This window comes from Aricia agestis, chromosome 4, assembly GCF_905147365.1.
Source record: "Aricia agestis chromosome 4, ilAriAges1.1, whole genome shotgun sequence".
Taxonomy (NCBI): Eukaryota; Metazoa; Arthropoda; class Insecta; order Lepidoptera; family Lycaenidae; genus Aricia; species Aricia agestis.
In genome coordinates this window covers 20,397,976-20,421,754 of record NC_056409.1, presented here as the reverse complement: position 1 = coordinate 20,421,754, position 23,779 = coordinate 20,397,976, and the positions used below count along the sequence as shown (strand labels likewise).

General features: G+C 36.3%; 1 protein-coding gene across 2 annotated transcripts in view; it reads left to right on the top strand.

Annotated features, from left to right (window-relative positions):
* Positions 1-23,779, top strand: part of LOC121726700 — a 222,231-nt gene that overhangs the window by 19,874 nt on the left and 178,578 nt on the right. The gene's annotated exons all lie outside the window — the stretch shown is intronic.

The window sequence follows — 23,779 nt, the reverse complement described above, 5'->3', positions numbered from 1 at the left end:
TTCTAGAAGGTTCGAGTATGTACTTGCGCACCTCATGCCATCTAGTATTGAGTTGGGGATTTATCTTGCCTGTGCTCCCTCGGTAAGCTTCGCTGGTTTGTCGCTAGATGGCACCACGTGTCCGTATACCATGTACCGTAACACTATATACAAACTTTTAACCCCTTGGGGACAGAATTGATCAAAATCCTTTCTTTTTGGATGCCTACGTAATAACATTTACCTGCATGCCAAATTTCAGTCCGATCCGTCCAGTGGTTTGGGCTGTGCGCGTTCATAGATCACTGTTAATCAGTCAGTCACCTTTGAGTTTTATATACTTAAGTAGATAATATACGTGTCTTCCTGGTTTGCTTTTATCTCTCCTTACGATTGTAAGATGGTATCAAAACAAAAAGAAGCGGTTTGATTAAAAATATTATTTGATTTCAATAATAGACACACTTAAAATTCTATCACTTTTATTGCCTTAATTTATACTGTTCCTACAAACAGTAGGTAACAATATGATGCTAACGGCCGTTCCCAATATTAAATCTATCTCTGGTTTTACATACAACCGATCGCAGCTAACATTGAATTGACATAAAATATATGTCTCTAATGTCTAATGTGAGCTATTCCTATCTCTAGTAGGGTAAAACCAGAGATAGATCAAATATTGGGAACGGCCGTTAATCGACAGTTAACTTTAACAGACGTTAGAAATTGGCACAGCATACTAAAATAGCATAGATAATTGCGCTCAATCACTGCTTGCATCATGGCGTCACAGCATCTAATTGAATGCAGTGTTGTGGTATTGTATACTTCAATCTTATATAGTTATGAGCAAGTCACTTTTAAGTTTTATATAAAGCTCTTCAGCCTTAATTAACTGACACTGTTAGTCCACTCATTGCTAGGTTTGCAGTGAGTCTTAATTTTTATGCCGGGCTCAATAAGTAAGATGATCGATGCGTCGGATGGGCATGTAAAAAGTCGGTCCTGCGCCTGATCTCTCGCCGGTCGTGTCGGTTTTCACTTCGTTATGAGAGTAAAGGAATAGAGAGTGCTCTTGTGGACTGCGCACACACTTGGGCACTATAAAATTATGGCCTGGTTTCAATTAAAACGGCCACCGTCACCGCAACCGGTGTGGGAGCTATTATAAATTATTATTATTATAGGTCTACCAGAATCTGATGGCAAAAAATGAGAAAAAAAAATTGACTCTAGCAATACCGGGGTAATTGGAATAAAACATTTGATCCTTTTGCGGCTGATTCTGTGTGTGAAACATGTAATTTATATATAAAAATTTATCCAATGATCAATGATATTTTTTGAAAATCTGCCGTCAAAAGTTGCCATCAGATCCTGGTAGACCCATACATATTCTAGCTCAACATCAGTATGTACAACACACAATAAACAGTATTGACCGACAGCAGAAGCAGACAGAGTTTCTACAATCTCTTCTTTTTTTAAATGCTTTCCCATGATGTTTCAAGTTTGTACGGCCGATTATATCAGGTCGAACTGATCGCAGGCAGAACTGGCCGGGCTCTTGTTTTGTTGACTCCGTACACGAATCCGGTTAGATTGGCCTGCGATCAGTCCGACCGTAACAGTCGTCCTCCTAACTCCCATATACAATGTGTCCCGACACCGGTGTCCGATCCTCTAATGTCATGATCTATGGCATATTTTATCGACAAATTGGCCCTCAAATTTTTTCTCTCTCTCACGGTTGTAAAATGGCAGCCATTTTAGTTTTTCTCGGGCTTTCACACTTATCTGACCAGTACTTCTCATGTAAATATCCTATGAAGATAAAAAAGGTATCATTTGATAGTTAAACTTGTGGACTACGATTACATAGGCAATATGTTATAAATTTCGTGGAATTAAACATAGAATATTCCGCAAATATTTCAAGACTAAATTAGACAAATCGGTTCGCGGTACTAACAAAATTTAAAATGCATTTTTATTTATATCTGTAAGATGGAGAATATAAATGTCCATCCCCTGGAGCAATTTCGATTCAGTTTCGAGTGATACATGGGACGGCGAAGAGCATTTAACCACTTTTTTAGCAAATTACACTTGAGAAGGGTAAAACAATGGGTCAAAGTTTGTAAAAGGCTTTTAGGCCGAAAACCTTTATTATAACCTTTTTATGGAGAATGGCAACTGACGGACCTCTAATAGAAAGTGGCCAACCAATGGTCAAGACAAGTTTGTCAATTGTTCACACAGTTAATGGAATCAGGCGTTACTTTGCGGAAATCCATAGTTTAAATTTAGTTTGTTATTATTTTTAGCAATATTCCGCGAAAACAACTTCCACCTTTAAGTAAATGAGTGAGTGCAGTACGCATAGGCATGCGTACAGCACCTCCCTCCTCCCACACTGCCTATGCGTACACTCGCATGCAAGAACTTGCAAACACCACCACCACACAAGCAATAATGTTGGCAAATCCGTGTAAGGCCCCTCACCACCATGCAGGTTGAAAACCTCGTCGCGCGTTTCGTCCCAACACCGGAGCATCCTCAGGATGTGGACTCTACGAACAACGTCCGTTAAGTGCCGCCACCGGCCAAAACACCGCCTTTTATACACTATCGAGCCCTGCTACTATCCCCACTACCCCCACTACTCTCACTAGTACCCCCGAACATATTAATAAGCGGTGACGTAGTCAAGCAAGTTTGGTCATTCAACAATGCAAATCTGTTATTTTTCTTTTCTTTTATGATCTCTAATTGTTCCAACACGCTCAGCCGAAAGCCTTTATCGCATTTATGTAAAACTTTATAGGAATGGCCATCGGGCACAGTGTGATTACTATCTAAAAGATGTTTAGCAAAATGTGACTTATCAGGATGACCATTTCTATAAGCCGCGATATGTTCTTTATACCGAGTCTCGATGCTGCGTCCAGTTTGACCCACGTATACACTATCGCATTCAGGACAATCGATCTCATAGACACCGGATTGATATTTTTTATCAATCTGGTCTTTATTATGACACAAATGATGTTTTAAAGTATTATTTGTCCTGAATGCAACATGCATATCGTTGCTTTTCATTATTTTGGATAAGCGTGCAGATACCTCTCCCATGTAGGTCAAACTGGACTTATATTTAACTATCTCTTTATCAAAAGGACCTGCGTACAAAAACTTAACCAGTTCTTTCTTGTTTTTATTTTTCAAAATATTATTAATGATTTTTGGACTATATCCGTTGGATGTCGCAATTTGGAAAATAATATTAAGCTCATTTTGATAATTATCTTTACTAAGAGGGATTGATAATAATAATCTATGAACGTAACTATGAAAGGCCGCGAGTTTGTGTTGCCAAGGATGACATGACGATGCATGAATAGTAGTATTAGTATATGTCGGCTTGCGAAAGATTCCAAAACTGTGTTTATTATTAACTCTAGTAGTAGATAAATCGAGAAAATGTAGGGTGTTATTATCTTCACATTCTAATTTGAATTTAATTTTAATATGTTTTTTATTTAGTTCTTTTACAAAAACGTCCAGTTGTCTCTGTGTACCCGTCCAACAAAGAAAACAATCATCTACATATCTAAAGTAATATAAAATACTTTTATTAACGACGATATTTCTTTGTTCAAAATCGTCCATAAATATTTCGGCCATCAAAGGACTTAAAGGTGAACCCATAGCTAGACCGTCTTCTTGAACAAAGAATTCGCCGTTAAATCGAAAGTAATTTTGTTCCATGCATGTTTTAGTAAGAGTAAGCAATTCATTAATTTCACTAGGAGGTAAACGTTTTTCTAGTGCATTCCTTAAAATACCCAATGTTTCTAAACTATCGACATCAAGTGAAACTAATTTGCAACGAGGTGGCAAAGTCTATTTTTTATGGCATAAGGTAAAATCTTAAATATATATAGATATATATATATCTATATATATATATATATATATATATATATATATATATATATATATATATATATATATATATATATATATATATATATATATATATATATATATATATATATATATATATATATATATATATATATTTAAATCGCCGAAGACTTGTTGCGTCTTTTCAAAGTCGAACCCTATGGCGTCTACCATTCCCAATGACTTTTTAATTGTTATTCGTGTGAATATAGTTACATTGCTGTCATGTGAATTCTATTGTCGACGAGAAATTTTGTTTACGTACGAAAATTAGATATTCAATTTCAAATAATTCTCGCTGGTTTTTTGCTTCCGTTCTCGATGGAAATCATGTGACACATTGTATATTTTTGTATTCGTTCCATGCATTTAATCGTTTTTCCTACATCCATTTTAATGTATGGTTATATTGATACCGTATATTGTACTATATTAATTCCATGCATTCTACTAATTAAATGACTCCTTACTATATTTGAGATTATATCGGTACCGTATATTATTTTTGTATGTACGCCATAAACTGTTGAGTTTGTTGCTTCCTCCTAACCTTATATGTTATATCGATACATACGTAGGTACCTATATAATAGATCCCAATAAATTCATTGCGTGATGTGGTCTCTGTCTACCCCAATGAGGGACAGGAGTGACGATATGTATGTATGAATAGAGAATCATCCCTCTTTATGAAGTCGATTAAAATGAAATACTTATTTCTATAACTTGGAGTACATAACAGACATTAAAAACAAGTTATCCCTATATTACATAGATTAATTAAATTTTAAATTATAATTAGGTAAGTCCGCTAGGCTAACTAAAAAATATTAAGGATAATTATGATAGATATGATCATTTTATTTATGTGAGCGTGTTTCTTCTGAACTTAAGTATGAACACAAAAAAAAACAATTGTTTCGGTAGTAGGTATTTTTAAGTTTTATTGTTTAAAATCAAGTAGGTACAATAATAAAACCCATAGTCATAATAATCAAAGTGTCGGACAAATCAAATACACCGAAATAGGAACATAAAAGTAATTTAAGAAATTAACAATTTTAAGAACGACCAGTTGAGAGGCCAATTTACTGTGACATTGACTATAGTTAACTTGTGTATGTAAGCAATACTAGTTTTCAATCGTGGCTCTGCCTACGTGACAAGTTGATAAAATTTAACAAATTGAAATTCGTTATTAGCCGCTTAGGCGTTAAAAAAATAAAACAAAAATGCTTAGAAAAATATTAACCTGAAGAATCACATATCAGACATACCTATCAGTACAAAGTCTCAAAAAAAGGCCCTATAGGCGTCGAAAAGAAAAATAAAAACGTTTAAAAAATTATTAACGTACCTATCAAAAATAAGATAAAACAGTCCAAAATCTCAAAAAATTACACAACTACACAAAAATTACACAATAATATATATACTTTGTAAATTTAAATTATGGTTATCTATAATAGTACCTATTATTTCTGTTTATTTGTTTTGTACAAAAAGAGGACGGTATTTGATTATAATACAAGTTCACAATAATAATAAATTTTTTCGTAAGTAGTAGGTTAACGCGCGCGCGTAAACAAACACGACGCGACGTTGCGTTCTGTGCTGTGATAGTCATAGTCAATCATAGTCAATCATGGTTGTCGTGATTGATGTAGATCGTTTCGATCGTTTTTTGTATTGTTTATTGTATCTTCTTCTTCCTAGTCGTATCCTCATGGCTGAGGGACGTGACCACCAAAATTTGCTTTCTGGGATAGGGCTCTCCACTTGTCTCTATTTTTGGCCTGATGAAATGCCTCCTGGAACGTGCAGTCAGCAGCCTTGACAATCGCGTCTGTCCATCGTGTAGCCACTCTGCCTCTGCCTCTTTTCCCCTCTAATTGCCCAGCTAGTATGAGACTCTCAAGATTATTAGGCTCCCGGCGGGCTATGTGGCCAAAAAAGGCAAGTGATCGTTGTAGACAAAGCGTGGACAGGCGGGTGGTAATTTTGAGTTGCTGAAGTATAGACGTGTTGGTCCGGTGTGCGGTCCAAGGGATGCCGAGCATTTTACGCCAGCACCACATTTCAAAAGCGTCAATCTTAGCTCGAGTACGTGCTTTTAGTGTCCATGTCTCGGAGGCATATAAAAATATTGAAAAGATTAGGGAACGCATTAGTGTTATTTTTGTGCTACGATAGATGTTCTTATTCTTCCATATCTTTTCTAAGCGCCCAACCGCAGATTTAGCCATCTGAGCCCGTCGGACAACCTCCCTCTCGCAGTTACCATTGTTGCTAATCAACGATCCCAGGTAGACAAACTCCTCTACGGGTTGAAGATCTTGTAGTAAGGATGTCTTTTGTATTTGGTTCAGCTTATCGACGTACATCAGTTTGGTTTTATTGCGATTGATTTGGAGGCCAAAGTCTCGACTAATTTTTCGAACCGCGCTAGAAGTTCAGCAAGTTTCACTTCGCAAGTACTTATAAGCGTGGTGTCGTCAGCGAACCTTAGGTTGTTGAGAAGGTATCCGTTAATTTTAATACCATCCTCCCAATCTTCCAACACTCGACGCATTTTTCGCCTACGAGGTTGAACAGCTGTGGAGAGAGGATGCAACCCTGTCTGACACCACGCTCTGTAGCAAACGGCTCTGACAGATCATTGTCTAATCGCACCCTTGATCGACCTTCCAGATAGAGGTTTTGTACCAAAAATATGAGATGATCGGGGACGCCCAACTCTCTCATCACCTCCAGCATTTTGGACCAGACGATGCAGTCAAAGGCCTTAGCGTAATCCACAAAACAGAGTACTATTGGGACATTGAATTCTCTGCTCTTTTCTATCAGCTGACGGATGTTTAGGATTTGTTCTCGGTTACCCCTGCCCTTTACGAATCCCGCCTGCTCTTTGGATATCTGTCTAGTTATATAGTGTGCCAATCTGTTGTTTATAACATGGAGAAGAATCTTACTGGCGTATGAAATTAGTGAGATGGTCCGATAATTTCCACACTTTTTAGTCGACCCTTTCTTATGTAGTGGTATCACGAGAGATTCTGTCCAATCGTCTGGCCACTGTCCTGTTCTCCATACTTTAAGACATATTGAATGCATTACTCTGATTCCAGACTTACCCAAGCTCTTAAGCACTTGTGCCTGTATAGCATCTCCACCGCAAGCTTTTGTTTTGAGCTTATTTATAGCTGCTTCTACTTCATGGAGAACGATGTCGGGTTCTTTATCTGTAAAATCTAATCTAGTGTCAGGTTCATCAGCGTCATATTTGTACAGGTCTTGGCAGTAGTTCCTCCATCTTGTCATCACTTGGTTCTTGTCTAAAATCAGGTTACCCTTTTCATCTTCTATGTTCCAAGATTTTGATTTTCGTTCCCGTGTGAGAATTTTTACCTTTTGGAACATGTCTCTTGGATGTAGGGTATCAGAGTGTGTTTGTATATCTCTACATATGGAATTGATATATGCATTCTTGTCATGTCTACAGAGACGCTGTACTAGTGAGTCAAGTTCAGAGTATCGCTGTTGTTCTTCCTTTGAACGAATTCCTCCAGTCTTTAGAGCCTTTCTTTGTGCGATTGCCTCCCAAGTGGTCATCCACTCAGATCTAGGGTGTTTTACTTTCCGTCCATTTGTGATTGTTCTAGTTGTCTCTTCTAATGCGGCCTTAAGCTGATTCCATGATGTATTGGCTGAGTCAAATGGGCAATATGTTTCACTGTCCAGTCGAGTTTGTAGTGTGTCCTCAAAAGCTTTCGCTTCTTGTGTTAGAAGAATATTTTTGGATGGTGGAGGCTTTGAAACTACTTTGAGGCGGACTCTGTATTGAGCTATTAACAGCTGATGGTCGCTGCCACAATCTGCACCCGGAAAAGTCTTTGAGAGAGTTATGCACGACTTCCATCTGCTGCTGATTAATATGAAGTCAATCTGATTTTTATGACCTGTTGGCGATCGCCATGTCCATAAGCGTCTTGGATGTTGTTTATATGCCGTGTTAGTTACGAATAGTCCTTTTTCAATGCAAAACTCTAACAACATATCACCTCGACTGTTGCGGGCTCCTAAGCCGTATTCCCCAATAACATTCCTTAGGTGTTGATCATTATCAGTGTGCCCTATCTTAGCACCAAAGTCTCCCAGGATGATAGTACATTCCTTCTTTGGTAACGCTTTGCAGGTTAATTCTAGCTCGTGGTAAAATTCCTCCATCTCTTCTTCGGTGGCTGCAGTGGTCGGCGCATAGACCTGTACAAAGTTAATTGGGTGTGGATGGGCTGAAATTTTTAAGGATAAAATTCTATTGTTGATGGTATTATACCCCAATACCTTGTCTCGTAGCCAGCTAGCAACTATGAAGCCCACACCACTAAAACTATTGTCTTGCCTGTCAGAGTAGATTACCATATTTCCTTCAGGTGTGATGTGGTATCCGTTATCTTTAACATGGGTCTCACTCAATCCTAGTATAGCCAGATTATAGCGCTCCATCTCCGCTTCAACAACTTCGATTTTTCCTGGCCTTAAAAATCCACGGACATTCCAGGTTCCTATTGTTATTGCCCTTCCCTTGGGTGTTAGTTTGCTAGAGTAAGATGTTATGTTTCCAACAGTAACAGAGTTTCTGCAAGCAGCCTGCTGGTTAACTGACCTACAGCCGGTAGCCAATTTCACACCAGTCGGCCCGGAACCAAGCTGGCGCCGAGCGTTAGTCGGGTCGCATGACATCATATTATCTCTGGTGGCGTTCTTAATCATGGTGGTTTTCTTGGGATTATAGTCGCGGTAGTTTCCCGTTGCTTTCCGCGCTAGACTTTTTGAGGGTATTTAGTCCTCAAGGCCACTACTGCCTAGGAGTCAGGTTATCATATCCGCCGCCTGAGACTCGGCGTTGTTACTCGTTTAGCACCACCCGGGGGACACGTGTAGGGTAGTAAAAGGTAATTCCTACGGACGCGAGTAACCACCGCCCCCGTTTATTGTATCAAGTTTGATTAATTTTAAACATTGATTTGATTTATCTAATTGAATCTAATTTTAATTGCCTGAAATGTAAAATCAGCGATATGCGATCAGTAGTTGGGAAAGGGTCCGGTGGCTTTAACACAGGTTATACTGTAACCTAGCTAAGCTGCCGGTTGCGATCTTAACATTCTAATATAAAAAACCATTGAAAATAAAATAATTTGCATGTTGTAATTGTCTAGATTAAGGTTTTTATGTTATCGAGCTGAATAAAAGTACATTATTATTATTATAAGTATGCCATCACAGTTACTATAAATCTTGTCAAGGGTGTCGATTTATGAATGAAGAAAGTCAAGATTAAAAAAAAAACTCAGAACACTGTACAGTGTACAGCCTAGCCCATGACCCGGTAACCACTTGACGTTGAGTTTCGATGCACTTGTTTGGGCTATTTTCTCATTACCGTGGCTTTCTAATAGCGAAAGAATTATTTAAATTGGTTCAGTAGTCTCGTAACTCGTAAGTTAAATAGTAATAAGCAAACGATTAAATATTTCGTCTCTACAATATTAGTAAGTATAGATATTTAAAAATACATTAGTCCCAACCCAATTCGCAGTCTAAACTCAGTCACTGATGGGCTTTTGTTTAAAATATACAATTATTTACAAATAAAATTGCATATTTATTTGTAAATAAATATGCTGCACCAGAAAAATGAAGATTTATAAAGCGATTTTATGTTCTTTCGTTTCATAGGTAGAACAAAATGATTTGTATTAATATTGATATTATTCTTGGTCGTTGCACCACAATTAAAACATTTTTTTTTGTATTACAAAATGGGTCGACGGCCAAGGCCATTTTATTTTGTCTTTAAAATAGTTTTTAAAATCACTTCTTTTAAAAAAAACGATCTACATCAATCACGACAACCATTGACACGACAATCTAACACTGAAAGAATTTTTCAAATCGGACCAGTAGTTCCTGAGATAAGCGCGTTCAAATAAGCCCTTTCAAATAATTTCCCTCCGTTTTTTCCACATTTTCCTCTATTTCTTCGCTCCTATTATTCTTAGCGTGATAAAATATTGCTTATAGCCTTTCTCGATAAATGGGCTATCTAACACTGAAAGAATTTTTCAAATCGGACTAGTAGTTCCTGAGATTAACGCGTTCAAACAAACAAACAACCTCTCCTGCTTTATAATATTGAAGTGTAGATAACATTTTTACTACTTTTCTTACTATTCTACTACTATTTTTCGAAAATGTGTCAAATAACTACCTAATTGTAATATCGACATTGCATCGATTCGATATATTTGTTCCTGTTTTCCTGAAATACAGTTACAGATTTGATCATTATTCTGAATGATCGTCATTATGTTTTTAGGGCTATTCAGGAAAAAGACGTTCAGGAAAATGAGGAATTCACTAAATTCGTTTGTAATTAAGTATTGATATAAAGAAAATTATTAAGAACTTAGAAATGTTGCGGGCCTTTATAACTTGGTATAAAAAAGTAGTGAAAAACAGACAAATGTTGGCACACATCGAGAAATGTAAATCACGTCTTATTTGGAAATTTTTGTAGAACTTATTTCAAAGAGAGAGAGAGAGCATAAAACGAAGAGCTCTATCCACACCAAAGCACTGCGATCAAATAAAGTGAGCCAGCAGATTTTATCGCAAAATAGGTTTCAACCCGTCACGTTGAGTATATCGGCAAGGCATTCAAAACAAACAATGCGCAGGACAATGACGCGAATTTTATGAACATTTTAAAAATATAATTTTTAGTTATTTAATGTAAGTTGATGTGTTATTTGTTGGTATCGGATTCTTCTCTTCTTTATCTTCAAATTAACATTAAATTTTTAATCCTTTCTAGCTCATTTTTTTTATAAATAATAAATTGTAAGCGGCAGTATCGAAACGACACGCAAAAATTTCATAATTTGGTACTTTTTTTTATAATAACTTTTGAAATATTAACTCTACTTTCAAATAGTTTTAGCAGCATTTTTGTAAGTTAATTAGACATTGAAATGTGTAATGTTACATCAAATTTACGAAGGCATTGTGAACCCAACTTTGAAGACATGAATTTAGTCTCTCTCAAATATTCGCCCCACTACACAATATTTATACCACAAGCGTCATTACGTCCGCGCTGGCCGGCAAAAAATATAAACAAAAACATGCCCTTGCATGTCGCGTGCGAACTCCGCCCCCTCGCCTCTGTCACCCCCGCGTCTCCTCTGGGACGATGTCGTTTTGTGGGACGTAATTAAATCACACATTAGAATTGATAAAAACTTTATTATATACAGGAATCCACATTATCGGCGTGTTATACGTAAACAAAGTATCGAATATACGCCACCGATATACGGCGCACAGTAGCGACCTCCAAAATTCGCGCGCCAAATAGCGGAACTAAGAAATACGCCGAAAAGCACTCCGGTGACAAAACAACGTCCAGGCCAATATTTCACCCAGCCATTGTACTAACCTTAACACTACTTCTGGCTGAATTTGAGAGATGGTCAATCTTGCGTCCGTATACAGGATGCAACAAGTCAGTCGGACGCAATATCATCGGTAAAAACCGCCATGTACGACGTAATATCAACTCCGGGGTGGAAATATATATATATATATATATATATATATATATATATATATATATATATATATATATATATATATATATATAAGATTTTTATTATATGATACATTGGAAACTTTTTGTTCCGTCGTCGGCGGGATTCGAACCCGCGACCTTCGGCTTGAGCTACCAACACACTCACCACTGAAACATGACAGAGTCGTCAAAACCAAGCCAAGCCGTTTCAAACATTGCTAAATAGTGGGCGTATGCTCATTGCTCAGTAAATACAGTCACAACTCACAGAGTAGTACATATTTTAATCAAATCTTGTGTTAATATTCTCTAATTAATTTTGCATTTCCAATTTGTTGGCAGCATGTGTTTTCTAATGGCGACCTCGAATTACGTTGTGCTAATTAATTATTATGAAATATACTATTACTATTTTGATTAAATTATTCATTAGGCATCACTATCAGAACACCATCTGTTTTGTTGGTCGTATCAACAAAACAGATGGTGCAGTGTGCTCAAGAGATATCATTCTTTGATAGTGAAACATCACAATTCACAATCAATCTACATTATTAAAATGTTCTTTTACATCAACAAAACCATAATTATAGCTTATTTACTACAACACTGACGGCTGCATTCGGAGACGTTACTAGATAATAATTATTTAATAAATATTTTACTATCATAAACTCCGTACATTTTCTATCAAACTCTTTATTAAGTTAGATTTAAGTAATAATAAATGTCTTTGAGTCCGGCCGTAAGAGAAATCAAATATTAGGTACTTATGTAGCGTTGTTGTTGGTTTCCACAGAGAAGAAATTGTCCTAGAAGCTGTCTTCAAGCAAGATAAATATGACAGACAGACAGACACGAGGATGCCATATGAGTAGCACGTGGTAACCCTGCCAAGCGCCAAGTAGCATCGACCTTGGCATTGCTAGTAGTAGCTGTGGTAGTAGTAAGTTGTAACATTGTTACAAATGAATAAGACGAAGCAATACACAATGCCAAGATGTCGACGCAGATTATAAACATTGTCGGAGATAAAACTGCCAGACGGAGGCGGAAGTCAGTTATCTGGCATGCCGGTACCCTGATTCTGCTCTTTAATCCAAAATATAAGGCTCGTAATATGCGTCCGCCCGAACGCGCGCTTTCGGCGGCTGCATCGTGAATCGCGATATCACAAGCAAGTATGTAAATTACAGCGTGACCGCGTAGCTATTTAAATAAATTATCACATACTAAATACTATTGCTTGTGATCTCACAGTGTAGCGGTCAAAACGCTGGTTCGCGCACGGACCGGACGGACACGGACTGGACGCACATTAAAAATCCAGCCTAATAGGTAACTATACAAGAGCCCTACTCCCGAAAGTGAGGATGCAACTTCGTGTTGCGAATTTGATTCCATGTCAATTTTGATTTAGATTTGATTGTGATGGGTTCTCCAGTCCCTCGAACAAACTCGAATCAAGATCGATATCGTGTTTAAAACTTCTCGATCCTAATTAGTTAAAAATTGAGCCACCGCATCGTACGCTAGCTGATATCGTGAGTTCTAAATAAAAAACGTCTCAGAATTATTGAGGTCTAATTGATTTGATTCTCGATTGTGTTAAGAAAAGAGGGCTGCATCGATTATTGATATAGTTCAGTCACACCTAGTAGCACTGTTTTTGCAGTTTTTAACAATCAGAACACGCGTTCTGATTGTTTCGCGTTGGTTTGATATTTTGTGATAATATCGAGACTGCTGAGAAGCTGTATTTGTTTCGCGTTGGTTTGATATTTTGTGGTAATATCGAGACTGCTGAGAAGCTGTATTAATGTCGGACTAAAAGCAGAATCAAAGTACTGGCTACTGCCACAGATCAGTAAACAGTTACGTAAACTAAAGCCTTTGTCTCGAGAGGAACGAACTACGAAGGGAGTCCGAGCGAAGTAAAGACGGTGTCAGACGTCAGTAACCGGATTAATCTATACCATAATAAAATATAAATACGACACTAAGGGTCTGTTTCACCACTTCCTGATAAGTGCCGGATAGGCTATCCACAACATATCTGACAGATTCTTTATACTCTATCTGTTAAGGCTCAATTTACACCGCCGCGGAATGGAACGGAATAGAAGCGTCAATTTCGCCTCATGGGAGGAAATTGACATCGGAGAATTCTCGAGAATTCCGCGGAAGATGCGCGTCCAATTTTTTGCTCGTATTTAATTTGTAAGTTAAATAATGTTGACATAAAGTTCATTGTGGTATAAATTGAGCCTAAGGGCGCGTTCAGACGTGCGCGTGTTCTACTATAGCGTATGGGGTATAAACAAAATGTTTCGTTCGACGTTTGAAGCGGCTTCCACACGCTGGCTGTTTGTCACAAACACCGCAAACAGCAAACAAAGTCCCAAACAGCAACCACAATCACCCAACACAAACAGCCAACCACATAATAATAAAACATAATGTCACAGTGGAATACTAGATTAAAAATTATGAATTCTAACAAAACTATCGAAACAGATTATATTCCAATACGTAGAGGAATATTTCAAGGAGATTCCTTAAGCCCTTTGTGGTTTTGCTTATCACTTAACCCTTTATCCCACATTCTCAATAAAAATAGCATAGGGTTTAATATCAAACACAACCGACAGCAAACATCACTTTCACATCTCATGTACATGGATGACATCAAACTCTTAGCTAATACACAAAAGGACCTTTTCACACTGGCTGATCTAACCTAAATATTTTTAAATGACATTCGCATGGAGTTTGGGATAGACAAGTGTAAGATTCAAGCTATAAATAAAGGTAAAGTAGAACATACCGCATACCAACTAAATAATGAAGATATCATTGAGTCTGTAGATCCGGTGGATGGTTACAAATATTTAGGTTACAATCAGTCAACACAAATTCATCATAAAGACACAAAAAAATTACTGCAACAAAAATTTAGAGCAAGATTACACCAAATTCTGCACACACATCTTAACGCAAAAAATTCTACAAAAGCCATAAATACATACGCCATACCCATACTTACCTACTCATTTGGTATCATACGCTGGAACCAAACTGAACTTAAAACCTTACAAAGAATTATTAACAGTAATGACTAAACACCGGAAACACCACCCTAGGGCCTGCATTCAGAGACTTATTTTACCTAAAAACGGAAGGCGGTCGAGGAATTAGTCAATATTCTCATATAATATTATGTCGGATTATTTACTGTATGTGCTAGTAGCGGCCTCTGCGTCCACCCCGTACACAGATAAAATAAACTTGAGAGGTGTCAAGGGACACCCTAATGGAACGAAGTTATTTCTTATGTTCAAAAAACCTCATATACAATACTTAAAAAATATTTAAAAAACGGCATCTATTGAATGCCCAGGAATACTAACAACGCGTCGCTGTTTATTCTCAAAAACGCCATCTAGTTGACGAACAGAAATACTATCAACGCCCTCTGGTACCATACAGGTACTAATAAAAAAGTGTCGAGGTCAAATATCGTTCTGTCTAGCCCCCTTTACGCCGAACTCGCGATAAGGAACTTCGTTCCAGTAAATCAACAGAGAATTTACGGTTAATCGTGCATGTCGTAGGCGGTCTCGCCATTTATATCTAATTCATCCTATTTATACCTCGCACCAGAGTACGAGTATAGGCTATATTATTATTAGCCCGTGCGAATGTCAGCTCTATTTAGGCCCAGATGACACATTTCGTGCTTCCTTTAATTAATCCTTTTGATACGAGAGTATTTGAATAATTCCTTCAAGTGACGCATAATTACGAATGTACGACATGAGAATGGGTTAAAAGCCCAATTATTTGTCCTATTTAATCTGGAACGAGGGCCACCGTGAAATGTACTTCATTAACCGGGACAATGATTAATCATTAATTATTTGTGATTGAAGTGCAAATTGTTAAGAATAAAAATCATTGCAGAATCAACAAATTATAAATTATAGAGTTGTCAGCATGTCAGTAGGTCGTCAAGTGACAGCGGTAACCGAATGCTATAAAAAAATTAATAGATGGGGAAGGGAAGAGGGGATTTCGAAAGTAACATAATTAATATTACAAATATATTTAATATCAATATAACAAATACCTTTACTTAAAATTCATTAAATTTAATACGGTTAATATTTGAAATATAATTTAACATTCGACTGCGCGTAGTAACTGTGTAATTATTGTTGCAATTTAGATGGCGAGCTGACAAGTTAATTGAAAAAATTATCATAATGTCTCGTTTGGGAACGAGCCAAAATTATTCTCGCCAATAATATAAAATATTTAGGGGACATTTGCGACCCCGTTTGCAATAACACTGATATTTTGTACCCAAACCCTCCAATAATATTGATGTCCAATGGACGAGATGGGACAGTTCTGTCCCAATATGTGCTCGTCCAAATTGTCGCTGAATTGATATTGAAAAATTCAAATGTAAACTCTTTATAGGTTACAATAAAGGTATCCACCAGGCCCAAATGTCCTTTACTAAGTAGTAGGTGAGCAATAATTAATATCAAAATTATGTCGACAATTAGTACTATATACCGTAAATTCATTTTAAAAATTCAGCTGAACTTTAATTATTATTTTAGACCATCATTTTAACTCAATTTATAAAGCTGTGCTTAAATTGTATAGATTTTTAAAAGTATAATTAAAAAAAAATATACACGTACAACTTACGAACGAAACTAAAATTCGAGGCTTAAAATTTTGCGGCTATTTTCTCGCAAATGAGTTGTGCTAGTCTGGTCTTAATATTTTTAAGGTTTATTCATTAACCTCAAGTAAGTTTTAATTAACAGGCCGTGGCTCAAGTCAATATTTGCCTTATTAAAACTAACTCGGGCCTAAGTAATTAACTCTTTTTAACATTTAATCTTTTTCTGCATATCTGCAGTTTATGAGTTTGTTTGGAAGTTAACAGCTGTATTCATAACAATTCTATACTTTAGATAAGTTACATTACTTTTTAATATATTAAAGACGGTTACAGACTAACTTTTATAGTCTGTCAAAAAAGTAAAGAAATTAAAAAGTGGCAACATCGTAGTGTCATCCCTTTTTTAACCCCCGACAAAAAAGAGGGGTGTTATAAGTTTAACGTGTCTGTCTGTCTGTCTGTTTGTCTGTGTGTGTATCTGTCCGTGGCATCGTAGCATCCAAACGGGTGGACCGATTGTGATCTAGTTTTTTTTGTTTGGAAGCTGACATGATCGAGAGTGTTCTTAGCTATAATTCATCATCATCAGCCTGCTCAGTGCTGGACAATCAGGGTTTATCTGGTTAATGAAAGGCCGTTAGCAACTTGTAGTCGTTAGATGGGTTTTATATTTCATTCTAGTTCGTGACATTTGTAGATATACAATATACGTATACACATAATAATGGAAAGTTGACCTGGTGCTACAGCATCACCTGGTAATCAATAGGATATCCAATTTCTCGCCAACTTAGAGCAGAGGTTTCGTGTTTGCAAAAACCACTAAGAAGTAGATAAAGTATAAACAGTAAATATTTACATGCTGCTGCTGCAGCATCACCTGGATTCTATAGGAACCGAGCTTCTTATGAACCCAAAGTGGAGGTTTCATGTTAGGGCTCATATCAACGGCCTCATCGAAAAGGACATTGATAGATGGTAATCATGAGAATATGATTCTGTTGATAGGAATTATTCTGCATTACTTATAACCAACACAAGTTTAAAAAGTATGAAATAAAATTAAATTAAGAAATTTAAAAAAACCCCCGCCAAAACAACTTTAAAAAGTAATGAAATAATATTTACTGCCTTTAAGTTCAAATAATTCCTAACTTGTGTAAAGTAATATTTTAGTCACTAATTGTTGTCAAGGTGTGTCGGGGGACCGCTAATGTAGATGTTTGATTTCGCATAACAAGTTTAAGGATCAATTCACAGCGATCTGAATCGAGATAGGTAATCAGCGACTTGGCGGTTGTAGGTTGTAATTTACTTGGCGGTCCCCCGACACACCGTGACAACAATTATGGACTAAAATATTACTTTACACAAGTTAGGAATTATTTGAACTTAAAGGCAGTAAATATTATTTCATTACTTTTTAAAGTTGTTTTGGCGGGGGTTTTTTTAAATTTCTTAATTTAATTTTATTCTTAGATTGATTTGAAAGAGATGACACTACGATGTTGCCACTTTTTTGACAGACTATAAAAGTTAGTCTGTAACCGTCTTTAATATATCAAAAAGTAGTACCTTTGTACTGAAATGTATTTCTAGTTTTAAGACTTTCACTGTAAACATTTTTTGTGTACATAAATTATTAAATAAAATAAAATAAATAAAGTAATGTAACTTATCTAAAGTATAGAATTGTTATGAATACAGCTGTTAACTTCCAAACAAAAGCTATATGCTTAAAACTTTCACGTGTTTGTCCAGTACCAATATGACCGCAGAAAAAAATAGCCTGTCAAAATCGAAATTCAAATTCGTTCCACTTTGAAGCTCGAAATTGGAATTGATTTCGCTCGGCGTATTTCACAACAACAAGTTATCATTTATCTGACGTCCTCTCAAACCCCTTTTATTGTTTGATATTTTGATAAACAAAAGGGGTATTTAGTATTATCTATTATATTATTATCTACAATGGATCGCTGACGGTCAAAATTGCAATTCACGTCATGTTTTTTGGGTAGTTACAAATGACTGGGATATAATTATTGTATTATAAACATAGCTGTAGTTTTTTTCCGAGTAATTTAATGCCTAATGTCATGTCCATCACTATAGTTTGTGCGTTTTAAGATGATATGGGTGACACATTATAATTGACAATAGTAGGGAAGTTACCTAAGAAAATTGCTTAATCGATAATTTAAAAATATCGAATCACTTAGTAAAGGAATTGCAATCGAAATTATCGATTTCGTACTGAAGTTTCAGAGTGCCCTTTCCCTTTTTATCGATTTGATAACAGCGTCAATCTCTATTGGCATAAGTTCCATTTCATGCATCTGACATTTTTCAAATATTTTCGTAACAATAATTTTCACAGTTAAAATTTATAATTTTATATTAAGTAATAAGTTAGCATTTAGCAACTTTTCATTTTTATTCATTTACAATTATAGGAAACATTTGTTTTTGTAGGTGGAATATAATTTATTACATTTTGTTTTTTTTTTGTTTTCTTGTAAAAAAAACCCGTAGCAAGGAATATGAAAAGTGTCACCCATATCATCTTAAAACGCACAAACTAATCAAATATAATCTTCGTTAATGGGAACAATGGGCATTGACCAAAAAAAAAAATCACGTGTACTTTTTATATTTTTTTTCGTTAAAATAGGGTATTATATGTATATACTTAAATTAAATAATTTTGAAATTCGTTGGCTAGTTTTTTCTCAATAAATTTTTAAAGTTTCGCTCTGACGTCATCATCGGCCGCAATTGACATCTGTAGTATGTTTAAAATTTCCTTTCAATCTTATTTATAATGGCTGTTTCGTCAAATGCAAGTTTTCATTATGTGAAAGCTGATACGAGAAGCTTACCAAAAGTTCGAAACGTAATGTTGGTCGAATTTATTGCTAATTTAACGCCATTGAAGTTCAAACAAAGGTTAAACATATTTGTTCAAAAATATAAGTAACTAATGGGTATTTTTTTTGTTATCATCCAGAAAAACGATCACTGACCTTATTCCTCGAAATGTTTTTGTAATGAGCAAAATTAAAAAAAAAATGGACAATCCCCATTGCGTGTCTGATGTATATTGGGAACAATAGTTAATATTACCGTTCAGAATTATTTCACATTTGAATGTCTGTGAGAGCAAAATATAATAACTAAGTATTATGTATAATAATATTATTATTATATTGTCGTCAGTATAAATGACTTTTGTTCATTAATAAGATTGTAGAGAAGATTGTTATTTTGTACATTCGAATAATATAGTAAATATTATAATAATAATGTTGTCATTAGATACACCAACAACTTATTTGTAGCAATAAGTTGTTGGTGTATAAATCTTTTAAATAAATAAAACTAAAATTCATAGCGCTATAATTTGGCTGATAACAAGATTGGAAAATAAAATTTCCAAATTATCTGCAGGATGCTTATATTTTTGAAAAAATCTTTCTGACTTGGCTTGTTTAGACAAAATTTAGATGATACTTGTCAGACTGAATCGTAGAAGCACCACTAGCATTCCCATCCCCCTAGACTTCCCAGTTCTCACTTTATAAAATATTAGTAGCGTAAATAAATTCCACCAGCCGGGTATATTATGTTCTCGCATGATTTAAGTAGCTCTCAGTAAGTGCCTGAGTGGAGTACAGACTACAGAGGCGAGTGCTGTAAAAGCATAAACTTTTCTTTATTTTTATTTGAAAAATTAAAGGGAAAAGACATATTTTCTGAATGTCCTATCTAAAGCAGTGGTTCTCCAACATATTCTCAACATTTTTTGGTGGTCGAACCCTATTATATAATAGGAAGCGACATTTTTGACGGATCTCCCAAAAAAATAATGTTCTTTATTCGAATAAATTGTCTCCAGTCTCCACGCTGCTGGTGAGTGGTGTGTGATGATGGCAATAATGTATCGCTCGCGGAGGCCTTTGCGGAGCTCTAGGGCTCCACTCTGAGAACGGCTCGTCTCAAGTATTACTATTTAGGTACGATTTCTGAACATACATCATCCTGCTTACCGCAGCCGGTTCAGCATGGCGATCTCACGTCTTTCGATGTGCCCCTCTACACGTTCCCAAAAAAAATAAAATAGATCCATCATGGGAAAGATTGAGTGTCCTTATACAATCCCATTTTTCTCCTCCGACCAATGTGAAGATTTTTCTTTACACTTTAGGGCCTCCGTTACCCCTGGGCCCCTGGCTGCATAATTAGCACGCCTTTATAATACGCATGTTACATGGATATATTATGTACCTATTATTCTAGACTAGATGTCAAAATTTGTTTATCATGCGGGACTGGATTCACCGTATATTTTTCTGGGATAAACAGTATAATATGTCCTTTCCCGAGACTCAACGTATTTTCATACCCAGCAAAATCGTTTTAGCGGTTTGGGCGTGAAGAGGTAACAGACAGAATAACACACTTTCGCATTTATGTATGGATGAATCCTTCGTGGTCCAATGGTTTAGACCAGGGATTTTCAACCTGTGGGTCGCGACCCCCTGGGGGATCGCGAAGCAACTGCAAGAGGGTCGCCAGAGGTCGATAGAATTATTCCAGTCAAAAAAACTATAACATAGAAGAATTTTAACAAAAGTAAAATTTATTCATTAACATACATGCATGACAAAAAGCAAAGGTGGGGGGGGGGTCGCGTCATGAAAAAGGTTGAAAAACACTGGTTTAGACTTTAGAGCTTGGTTTCTAACCCTAAGTTTGTAAATTCGATTAATTATTGTGAAGGAAGAGAGAGCGCTCTTGAGTTCAGTGCACACACTTAGGCATTGTTAAAACCATGCCTGCCTAGCTAGCCTGGTTTCAATGAAACCGGGCACTGTCATCGAAACCTGTCTAATGCCGGCTCTTGATATAGGCGAACGCGTTGGCCAACGCGTCTGCAGACGCGTTGGCCCAATGTGTAGAACGGGCGTTCGCGCGTTGGCCGTAGGTATTTAGACGTTGGCCGACGCATCTGCGAGCTTGCCGCGCGGGTCGGAAATGTCGGCAAAAGATCAAAGGACATTTGTCGCAAGCTTCGCGTTCCATCCACACATAGGCCGCGCGATCAGTTTGCCCGGAGTTATAATTATGATAATTATTATAATATGTAATAATTTTTGTATGTAATAATTTAATAAATAATAAGTAGGTAATAAAATAATTACTTATATTATTTTAATATTATAAAATATTATGTAAAAGTGAGTTTATTTCTTTGTTTGTTACGTTTTCTCGCCTTTTATTTATTTATTTCCAGAATACTCTTTAAAAACTTTTTCTTGTCCACATTTACAAAGTAATTATAAGCTGTGAATAAATAAACAGCTGCAGCTGTTAGCGACTAAACATCCATTTTGAATCCGTCCGCACATTGGCGCGATCCAAAGCATACTGAACGACCTTCCTATGTGTGGATTACTCACAAACGCCGTTGCAAGCGCACTGCCAACGCGTCTGCAGACGCGTTGGCCAACGCGTTCGCCTATATCAAGAGCCGGCATAAGAGGAATCACTATCCCCGAACAAAATATCTAACACCGAAATCCAACACGAACAAAACAAAAATTAAAAATGTAAGAACGCTCCAAACTCGTTTGGGAAGTAAAGACCGAAGTAAAACTTAATTCGCTGATTATGACGACGCTGTGTGTAACGGTGTCAGCTGCTAGTAACTACTACTTACTGCTACTAACCGCTACTTACTGCTGCTAACTGCTATTTACCGGTGCTAATGCTACTTACCGTAAGAGCTTACGTTCAAGACGTCGCGTGCTACAATAATTATCTTTTCCATATAATTTTGTTTCCGTACAAACTTTTTTGGGTATTATAATTAATAATAGTTAATTTAAATATTGCTTTCGGCCTTGTAATAAATTAATATTTCTGATCGTTTTTAGGGTTCCGTACCCAAAGGGTAAAAACGGGACCCTATTACTAAGACTTCGATGTCTATTGTCTGTCCGTCTGTCTGTCTGTGTGTCTCCGGGCTGTAACTCAAGAACCGCTATAGCTAGCCTTCTGGAATTTTTACAGATTGTGATTATCTGTTGCCGCTATAACAGCAAATACTAAAAACAAAATAAATTAAATATTTAAGGGGGGCTCCTATACAACAAAGTAATTTTTTTGCTATTTTTTGCTCGATATCAATAACGGCCACCATAGGCACTTGAAATATTCACGAAATACTCAGTTGTATTTGTACTTTAATAAATTAAATAATTAAGGGGGGCTCCCATACAAAAACACAATTTTCAGCCTATTTTTTCTCTATATTGCGGTACGAAACCCTTCGTGCGCGAGTCTAACTCGCACTTGGCCGATTTTTGTAACAGGATATTTCACTGCTGTTGCTGTATATATTTTTATTTTTATCACAGTCCGTTTTACTAAACGTCAAAACAAGACATCCAGATTCCAGACTCCAGATACCTTTTGCATTTATATATGCTTTGGAAGACTCATGCGTGGTCTGTGAAGATGTAAGTATTACTTTTTTTCCAAACATGCAGCACGAATAGAGCCCATCGATTTTGAAATTGCCAAAATACCTGCAAATGACGTGTTTATTGAACATGATAGTATTTAAATTCAATTAGCGAACGAAACATAATATAATAATAAGCCCGAACGGCCAATATTTACCTCTAAATAAAAGATTTATATGGAATCGGTACAGTGAATAAAATTTCATTGGTTTTGTATTATTACGAGCGGACCGATTGCATTAAACAAATGTTTCAATAAAGCTGAGGGGCTATTACGTGTGCACCGTGCACGCCGCACGGAGATCGGTTGTCATCTGACGGTTTCTCACGATTTTGAAGCGGTCTCGCTAGAAAATAAATATTTGAATACACGAACCATTACCAAATATTTTAACACCTCCATCGTGGGTAGGGAATGTTATTATTCGACAAATTTACTATTCGAATAATTCGAATATTTTACAAAACTTTTCGAATAATTCGAATATTATTCGAATAATTAAAAAATATTAAAAAATGCTGAAAACTCTGAATAAAAGTAACAAAAAGCTTCGTACAGCCATGTACAACCTATTTTGTTATTACTATAAAGTAATCAATTCTTATTTTTACTTTTTTCAACATAAATCTTTATAAATGACATAGTCAATTTTTATTGTGAAACACTTTAAAAGTGTATATTTTAAGGTTACAGCTGGGCAATAAAAGAAAGGCTGTAAAGTGTAAGCCGTTTTCGATCGTAGCACCTTTTACTTTTGTCATGTGATTATGCTTAAATCTTGCTAGGCAGCAGTTCCGATTAAATAATAATATGATATTCGACGTTATCATATCTGTTCATTAATACTAAGCCAGCTTACCCGTCTTTTTGATATTTTCGATCCTAGTTCGCCTAGTCGGCTTCACCTGTGTCAATGTGGCTCGAAATTATAAAAAAGGGCCACTAGAAAACCAACCCCA